We start from the raw sequence: 9,693 nt of genomic DNA, 5'->3' as shown, positions 1-9,693 counted from the left end.
TGTTTGTTTATTTAAGTATAATCAAACAAATAAAAATAAAACATAAAATGTTATTTATTTAAAATGTTAACAAAAGAAAGTCCTATCTAAAAAAAATATAACAATTATTAGGATACCCTATAAAATGAAATTACTTATTGGCTTAGCCAACACATATTGAAAATGCCATTGACAGGGTATACAGTATGAACACAACTGAAGCTTGGTGAGACTGATGCAAGCAAGAAAATAGTTTCTACACAGAGTATTAAGGTCATGTGAAACAGGAAGAGCCAGAGGCCGCTAGACGTAAGCAAAGATAATTAAATCAAATTGGGAAGGAATGAAGAGCAGTTTAGTCTTTAGTCTTTTTGCAGGGTAAACAAGAATTATTTTCAACAATCAGGTAAATGGGCCTTCCTAGAGGAGGGTATACTATGTGCTGTCCATGGGGGCATTGTCACTATCCAGCACTCTCCTGAGTCTGTGTGATGTGTGTGTGACAAAGGGTTAATCAAAAACAACCACCTGCTCTGTTTAAAAAACATTAACATTTTTCCTGTGTGTTCCACTCACTAACTTTGCCTTACAAATGATGTCACTACCAAGGATTTTTGTGAAGAGCTGACACTCACACTCAGGAAGGTTTTCCCTTTAATCTAATCTATCACAATTTACTTTTATCAGAGATATCATAAACCCAATGCTCTCCCCTCACCTAGTTATCATAAACCAAATAATTTCCTCTGCTTCAACTATGTAGCGCTCTAATACCAAGTTAAGTCTGACATGTGAATTCGTAAGAACACAGACACCTGAACTTATTAAGTGTACTTTAAAATAGAAAATAAATCCACAATGCTTAAGATAAAAATAATCAACAAAATTACATACAAAAATATAATTCAATAGTTTCTAGTAGAATAAAAAAAAGAATAAAAAACGGAAATGATCAAAGAACTAGAAATGATACAAATGATAAGTTCTGTTTGCTGGGAGAACAGGAATAATTGGACACTTCTCAATAAAATAAAATTACTCCCAAAAGTGAACAAATCTGTTAGATTTACAGGATATTTTAGACATGCTGCACGTACCTACAGCTTCCTCCTTGCACTGTGATGTCACACCTAGGAATTCTGTGTAAATGCAAATGAGTTTTTATGACCTCTTTTTAAATAACTTTCAAGTCAGGGATTATTTGCACTGAACTAACTTCTTACCAGATTGTCTTACAAAGATGATATTACCTTCACACAACAACAGTTTTCATTCAATTACATACCAGATATCACTCTCATAAGTATTACATTTGAGAAAATATAACATTATCATGTGTCCTTATTTCCCTTCATTCACACTTATCCCAGCTGTTCTGTCCCCGAGTTGAGATGTCTTGAGATATCACAGAATCACCAAGAATGTGAAGGGTCTTTCATAGCATTTTACTGATAATATTGATGTAACCTTAAAGAGAGATTTCAAGGGCTTTAGCATTTACGACCCGTGTCATAAATTGGTATTGGGCACTCATCTGTAACTACGTGTTTGGAACTCTCTTTCCATAAATACCTCATGGGTAGAGCAAAAGAGTTTAGAAACAATCAGAGAGATACATTAATTTCAGGTTTTAACCCATGGCTGGACACAGAGCAACACCAAGCTATTACTATGAATTTATTTACAAACACATATTTGTTTCATACGACTAGTAATTAGCTTGCATATCTAATAAACAACTACTATCCTAAATGTGGAGTCCTTTAAAGAGTTTTTTTATTGTGTCCTTTTAATAGCAATTGTAATAAACATTATGTTTAATGATTTGCTGTACTGGAAAACTTACATCAAAAAACTATCTATACCAGTGTTGGATAACCTGTGACACTCCAGGTGTTGTGAAACTACAAGCCCCAGCATGCTTTGCCAATATATAGCAGCTTATTGCTGGAAGGGTATGCTGGGACTTGTAGTTTCACAACACCTGGAGTCTCACAGGTTAGCCAACACTGATCTAAGCGCTCTCCTACATTAACAAAAATAATACAGCCATTGCCTATGGCATAATAGTATGGTCAAGGGAGTGAACTGAAGTATTGAGCAGTCAGCGTGTAAGTGGCTTAGAATGCAGGCAGTGACAAACCATGAAAGATGAATGGATTTCAGTGGGTGAGGAATGGGGCTGTGTAGGGTTTGAGACGGTACAGATATAAGTTTGATATGTAGATTTGTGGGTGCAAGGCAAAGCTAAGAGGTGTAATAAACAGGAGGAGGCTATAGTGAAATGTGTGTATGTCTGCTATAACTGTGTGTAGATATTAGTGAGAGCAGGTGACGCAGGTCAATGTGTGGGTGTAAGGGTTTGAGTGTAGAAACCTGTGGGGTTTAGTGGATTTCATACCTCACATTTTATTACATTGGAGAATCAGGACAAATTGGGCTTGCATGAAGGGACCAAGGCCATGTGTTATGGGGTGTGGCCATGTTCCTCCCGGGGGTGTCACCCAAATACTGGGCTACCACCAACCTCCTAAAAACACCCTTTCATAGCTGTGTGCATTGAAGGGGTGCAGTGCGGCATCACTGCTAACGGGACATACGACCCAAAGCTGTTCGTGGGTAGGACAGCTAGACAATCTCCTCAAATTGTGACTATTCAGCCTAAATTGGAACAGTTGGGAGATATGAGAATGTGTAGGGGTATTAGTAAAACAGTGGGGGGACATAGCGGAATAAATCAGATTTAATACAATAGGAGGGGGCAGGACAGCATGGCACCTGTGAGAGGGTGGAGCACAAAAGGTATGTTTCTGTTGCTGATATTGTAGCCAGTGTTTAACACAATGTAATGTGTCAGGTTTAGTGGTGTGTGTAAGTGTATAATTGTAGCCATTGCTGGGCATGGTGTAATGTAGTGAAGTGACTGTAGTGCTATGTTTGACTGCATCTCTGTGGTAGTGCAGTGTCTGGCCGCATCTCTGAGGTAGTGCAGTCTCTGGCCGCATCTCTGTGGTAGTGCAGTCTCTGGCCGCATCTCTGAGGTAGTGCAGTCTCTGGCCGCATCTCTGAGGTAGTGCAGTGTCTGGCCGCATCTCTGAGGTAGTGCAGTCTCTGGCCGCATCTCTGAGGTAGTGCAGTGTCTGGCTGCATCTCTGTGGTAGTGCAGTCTCTGGCCGCATCTCTGTGGTAGTGCAGTGTCTGGCCGCATCTCTGTGGTAGTGCAGTGTCTGGCTGCATCTCTATGGTAGTGCAGTCTCTGGCCGCATCTCTGTGGTAGTGCAGTGTCTGGCCGCATCTCTGAGGTAGTGCAGTCTCTGGCCGCATCTCTGTGGTAGTGCAGTCTCTGGCCGCATCTCTGAGGTAGTGCAGTCTCTGGCCGCATCTCTGTGGTAGTGCAGTCTCTGGCCGCATCTCTGTGGTAGTGCAGTGTCTGGCCGCATCTCTGTGGTAGTGCAGTCTCTGGCCGCATCTCTGAGGTAGTGCAGTCTCTGGCCGCATCTCTGAGGTAGTGCAGTCTCTGGCCGCATCTCTGAGGTAGTGCAGTCTCTGGCCGCATCTTTGAGGTAGTGCAGTCTCTGGCCGCATCTCTGAGGTAGTGCAGTGTCTGGCCGCATCTCTGTGGTAGTGCAGTCTCTGGCCGCATCTCTGTGGTAGTGCAGTGTCTGGCTGCATCTCTGTGGTAGTGCAGTCTCTGGCCGCATCTCTGTGGTAGTGCAGTGTCTGGCTGCATCTCTGAGGTAGTGCAGTCTCTGGCCGCATCTCTGTGGTAGTGCAGTGTCTGGCTGCATCTCTGAGGTAGTGCAGTCTCTGGCCGCATCTCTGTGGTAGTGCAGTGTCTGGCTGCATCTCTGTGGTAGTGCAGTCTCTGGCCGCATCTCTGTGGTAGTGCAGTGTCTGGCTGCATCTCTGAGGTAGTGCAGTCTCTGGCCGCATCTCTGAGGTAGTGCAGTCTCTGGCCGCATCTCTGTGGTAGTGCAGTGTCTGGCTGCATCTCTGTGGTAGTGCAGTCTCTGGCCGCATCTCTGTGGTAGTGCAGTGTCTGGCCGCATCTCTGTGGTAGTGCAGTGTCTGGCTGCATCTCTATGGTAGTGCAGTCTCTGGCCTCATCTCTGTGGTAGTGCAGTGTCTGGCTGCATCTCTGAGGTAGTGCAGTGTCTGGCCGCATTTCTGTGGTAGTGCAGTGTCTGACTGTGTGGTTCTGCAGTGTCTGGCTGTGTAGTAGTGCAGAGTCTGGCTCTGTGGTAGTGCAGTGTCTGGCCGTATCTCTGAGGTAGTGCAGTCTCTAGCCGTATCTCTGAGGTACTGCAGTCTCTGGCCGCATCTCTGAGGTAGTGCAGTCTCTGGCCGCATCTCTGAGGTAGTGCAGTGTCTGGCTGCATCTCTGTGGTAGTGCAGTGTCTGGCTGCATCTCTGAGGTAGTTCAGTGTCTGGCCGCATCTCTGTGGTAGTGCAGTGTCTGGCTGCATCTCTGAGGTAGTGCAGTCTCTGGCCGCATCTCTGTGGTAGTGCAGTGTCTGGCCGCATCTCTGTGGTAGTTCAGTGTCTGGCTGCATCTCTGAGGTAGTGCAGTGTCTGGCTCTGTGGTAGTGCAGTGTCTGGCTTTGTGGTAGTGGAGTGTCTGGCTGTGTAGTAGTGCAGTGTCTGGCTCTGTGTTAGTGCAGTGTCTGGCTCTGGTAGTGCAGTGTCAGGCTGTGTGGTAGTGCAGTTTCTGGCCGTGTGGTAGTGTAGTGTCTGGCTCTGGTAGTGCAGTGTCTGGCTGTGTGGTAGTGCAGTGTCTGGCTGTGTGGTATTGCAGTGTCTGGCTGTGTGGTAGTGTAGTGTCTGGCTCTGGTAGTGCAGTGTCTGGCTGTGTGGTAGTGCAGAGTCTGGCTGTGTGGTAGGCAGTGTCTGGCTCTGGCAGTGCAGTGTCTAGCTCTGTGGTAGTGCAGTGTCTGCCTGTGTGGTAGGCAGTGTCTGGCTGTGTGGTAGGCAGTGTCTGGCTGTGTGGTAGTGTAGTGTCTGGCTCTGGCAGTGCAGTGTCTGGCTGTGTGGTGTTGCAGTGTCTGGCTCTGTGGTAGTGCAGTGTGTAGCTCTGTGGTGTCGCAGTGTCTGGCTCTGTGGTGTCGCAGTGTCTGGCTGCATCTCTGCGGTATTGAAGTGTCTGGCTCTGTGGTATTGCAGTGTCTGGCTCTGTGGTAGTGCAGTGTCTGGCTGCATCTCTGTGGTAGTGTAGTGTCTGGCTCTGTGGTAGTGCAGTGTCTGGCTGTGTGGTAGTGTAGTGTCTGGCTCTGGTAGTGCAGTGTCTGGCTTTGTGGTAGTGTAGTGTCTAGCTCTGTGGTAGTGTAGTGTCTGGCTGTGTGGTAGTGTAGTGTCCTGCTGTGTGGTAGTGTAGTGTCTGGCTGTGTGGTAGTGTAGTGTCTGGCTGTGTGGTAGTGCAGTTTCTGGCTGTGTGGTAGTGCAGTGTCTGGCTGTGTGGTAGTGCAGTGTCAGGCTGTGTGGTAGTGCAGTTTCTGGCCGTGTGGTAGTGTAGTGTCTGGCTCTGGTAGTGCAGTGTCTGGCTGTGTGGTAGTGTAGTGTCTGGCTCTGGTAGTGCAGTGTCTGGCTGTGTGGTAGTGCAGAGTCTGGCTGTGTGGTAGGCAGTGTCTGGCTCTGGCAGTGCAGTGTCTAGCTCTGTGGTAGTGCAGTGTCTGCCTGTGTGGTAGGCAGTGTCTGGCTGTGTGGTAGGCAGTGTCTGGCTGTGTGGTAGTGTAGTGTCTGGCTCTGGCAGTGCAGTGTCTGGCTGTGTGGTGTTGCAGTGTCTGGCTCTGTGGTAGTGCAGTGTGTAGCTCTGTGGTGTCGCAGTGTCTGGCTCTGTGGTGTCGCAGTGTCTGGCTGCATCTCTGCGGTATTGAAGTGTCTGGCTCTGTGGTATTGCAGTGTCTGGCTCTGTGGTAGTGCAGTGTCTGGCTGCATCTCTGTGGTAGTGTAGTGTCTGGCTCTGTGGTAGTGCAGTGTCTGGCTGTGTGGTAGTGTAGTGTCTGGCTCTGGTAGTGCAGTGTCTGGCTTTGTGGTAGTGTAGTGTCTAGCTCTGTGGTAGTGTAGTGTCTGGCTGTGTGGTAGTGTAGTGTCCTGCTGTGTGGTAGTGTAGTGTCTGGCTGTGTGGTAGTGTAGTGTCTGGCTGTGTGGTAGTGCAGTTTCTGGCTGTGTGGTAGTGCAGTGTCTGGCTGTGTGGTAGTGCAGTGTCAGGCTGTGTGGTAGTGCCGTTTCTGGCTGTGTGGTAGTGTAGTGTCTGGCTCTGGTAGTGCAGTGTCTGGCTGTGTGGTAGTGCAGTGTCTGGCTGTGTGGTATGCAGTGTCTGGCTCTGGTAGTGCAGTGTCTAGCTCTGTGGTAGTGCAGTGTCTGTCTGTGTGGTAGGCAGTGTCTGGCTGTGTGGTAGTGTAGTGTCTGGCTCTGGTAGTGCAGTGTCTAGCTCTGTGGTAGTGCAGTGTCTGGCTGTGTGGTAGGCAGTGTCTGGCTCTGTGGTAGTGCAGTGTCGGGCTGTGTGGTAGTGTAGTCTCTGGCTGTATGGTAGTGCAGTGTCTGGCTCTGTGATGTTGCAGTGTCTGGCTCTGTGGTAGTGCAGCGTGTAGCTCTGTGGTGTTTTGCAGTGTCTGGCTCTGTGGTAGTGCAGTGTCTTGCTGCATCTCTGTGGTAGTGCAGTGTCTGGCTGTGTGGTAGTGCAGTGTCTGGCTGTGTGGTATTGCAGTGTCTGGCTGTGTGGTAGTGTAGTGTCTGGCTGTGTGGTAGTGCAGTGTCTGGCTGTGTGGTAGTGTAGTGTCTGGCTCTGTGGTAGTGCAGTGTGGTAGGCAGTGTCTGGCTCTGTGGTAGTGCAGTGTCGGGCTGTGTGGTAGTGTAGTCTCTGGCTGTGTGGTAGTGCACTGTCTGGCTCTGTGATGTTGCAGTGTCTGGCTCTGTGGTATTGCAGTGTCTGGCTGTATCTATGTGGTATTGCAGTGTCTGGCTCTGTGGTATTGTAGTGTCTGGCTCTGTGGTAGTGCTGTGTATGGCTGCATCTATGTGGTAGTGCAGTGTCTGGCCGCATCACTGTGGTAGTTCAGTGTCTGGCTCTGTGGTAGTGCAGTGTCTGGCTGTGTGGTAGTGCAGTGTCTGGCTCTGTGGTAGTGTATTGTCTGGCCCTGTGATAGTGCAGTGTCTGGCCGTGTGGTAGTTTAGTGTCTGGCCGTGTGGTAGTGCAGTGTCTGGCTCTGTGGTAGTGTAGTGTCTGGCTCTGTGGTAGTGTAGTGTCTGGCTCTGTGGTAGTGCAGTGTCTGGCCGTGTGGTAGTGCAGTGTCTGGCTACATCTCTGTGGTAGTGCAGTGTCTGGCCGTGTGGTAGTGCAGTGTCTGGCCGTGTGGTAGTGCAGTGTCTGGCTCTGTGGTAGTGTAGTGTCTGGCTCTGTGGTAGTGCAGTGTCTGGCCGTGTGGTAGTGCAGTGTCTGGCTACATCTCTGTGGTAGTGCAGTGTCTAGCTCTGTGGTATTGCAATGTCTGGCATTTCTGTGGTAGGGAAGTGTCTGGCTACATATATGTGTGTTCGTGTCACATCCAGGAAGCTGTCTGTTATTAATCTTAGGTAGAGCTGGTGCTGTTTAGCTAGATAAACTACAAAGCAATTCACCTCCTGGCTACTGTAATACAATTGTATCATTCCTTGCATAGTTCCGTTTACTGAGCAGTTTTATTTCCCTTGTATTTGCATTCTGCATGGTCTTACTTGCTGCATTTCAGGTATATTTATATATAGATTAAGGGCTCATACACCCGGGTGCTTTGCCAGCAGCAGCTCCAGCTGAACATGCCATGGGCACATGAAAGTGCCCTTGTTTATGAGCCATTAAGTAAATCTTAGAGGCTCGTAAACCTCCCTCTCCTGCACTTATGCCTGAATCAACTTACACACCTGAGCTTGTAGGAAACGGCCATGTATGAAATCTGTGACTGATGAATTAATAAATATTTTTGAATTTGTCAAAATATGTTAATATATGAACTTTATTTATATATTTGAAAATGTATTATATACATAATTAATGTGAATGCTTTATGTCTTAGCATGTGTGTGTGTGATAACTACAAACTTACCTTAGTGTCTATGTGTCAATAAATGGAGTAACAATAACAAAGAAATCTGATTATCTAATGTAAATGAGAGGTAACTTAGAGTACCAAAAAGGAAGTTATTCATTTATTATCATATATTTATATAGAGCCACCATATTATGCAGGAATATAGAATTACTCTCATCAATTCCCCCATTACAGCTTACAGTCTAAATTCCCTACCACATACTTACACACTACAGTACATTGTTGTAAACAACCAATTAACCTACTTGTCCATGTATGAATTTTTCCCACCCGGAGATCCCTGAGGAGAGGGCAATTGCAGGCGTGGAGGATGGCGGGTGCTGCGAACCACGTCATTTTGGCCCCACAACATTTTGACGCAATGACACGATTCTCTGCGAAACGCGTCTTTGTGCTGGATGCAGGAGAAGGACCCGCTCTACCAGGAGTTCAGGAGACCTACCTGGAACTTGGGAGTCTCCCGGACACTCCGGAAGAGAAGGCAAGTATGGAGGAAACCAGGGCACGTGGGAGAAACCCATGCAAACATGTGGAGAACATACAAACAGAGGAGACAGTCTGTTGAGATTACAAGTGGAAAAATAGACCTTCTGCAGGTCTGCCTAAGCTGCATTCGCATAAACGCTATTACTGTACCCTGCCAATGTAAAAAAAAATGCCCATTCCCTTCCCAGTCCCACCTGTCCAGGCAGAGTTGGGTGTAAGGGCTAGACTCGTGCAAGTCTCCATAAGTGTATATGTGTGCGCCCACTTACTGGGCATGGGCAGCAGGGGCGCAGGAAAGGGAGGTTCTGGTTCTCCAGAAACCTCTCCCCTCCACGAATGAACGGGCGCTAAACATTGCCCCTACATAGCAGCACTGTACTGTACAGCAGCCGCAGTATTGTACTACAATACAGCACTGCCGTGGACGCTTCTTTGACAGCGCTGCGGCTGCTGTACAATTCAGCATCGCCGAAATGGAGCTGCTGCGCATGTGCGCCCGCATGCGCAGCAGCTCTATATATATATATTTAATTTTTTATGGGGGGGGCCCTTAAAAATCCTGCGTTTGCCCCTGGGCAGAGCGAGTTCACGCAGGATTCACTATGCCAACTGCCGTACATCGCACTCTGCATCAGGCCCTAGAACTTCCGTAAGCATATTATGATGGGAAATTGTAGCGCACCAGAGTCCATTTGGACAGTATTGTCCGTCAGGTATTTAAAACCGCTTACTCTCAAGCTGAGAATCCTTGAAAATGATTTTAAAATGTTGGTATCTATGTCATAATAACTGCTGAGATTATACTAACATTGCTGAGAGCTTAGCAACCTGTTTATGAAATCATAGGGTTCCTTCTTTTGATTCTACTTAATCTAGTCTGTCATTTCACATATTTAAATTTCATTTTAAATTTAAGTGTGGAAAGTCTTTAAGAATAATCCATTGAAATCATTAAAATCCTCAAAATATGCTCTTATTAACAGACACTTTATATTTTCCTATCGGTGAAAAGTTTGTTTTCTGTGGTGTAAACAGAAAAAAAAAAAAATATATAGGTAGGACTGGTCAACATTTTTTGCAAAATAGAAATAAAAGAAATTGGCCTAAGAAATAATAATGTTATTACCACATATAAAAGAAAAAA

Source organism: Mixophyes fleayi, chromosome 6 (genome assembly GCF_038048845.1).
Source record: "Mixophyes fleayi isolate aMixFle1 chromosome 6, aMixFle1.hap1, whole genome shotgun sequence".
In the NCBI taxonomy this organism is placed as follows: domain Eukaryota; kingdom Metazoa; phylum Chordata; class Amphibia; order Anura; family Limnodynastidae; genus Mixophyes; species Mixophyes fleayi.
This window is presented reverse-complemented; position numbering follows the sequence as displayed.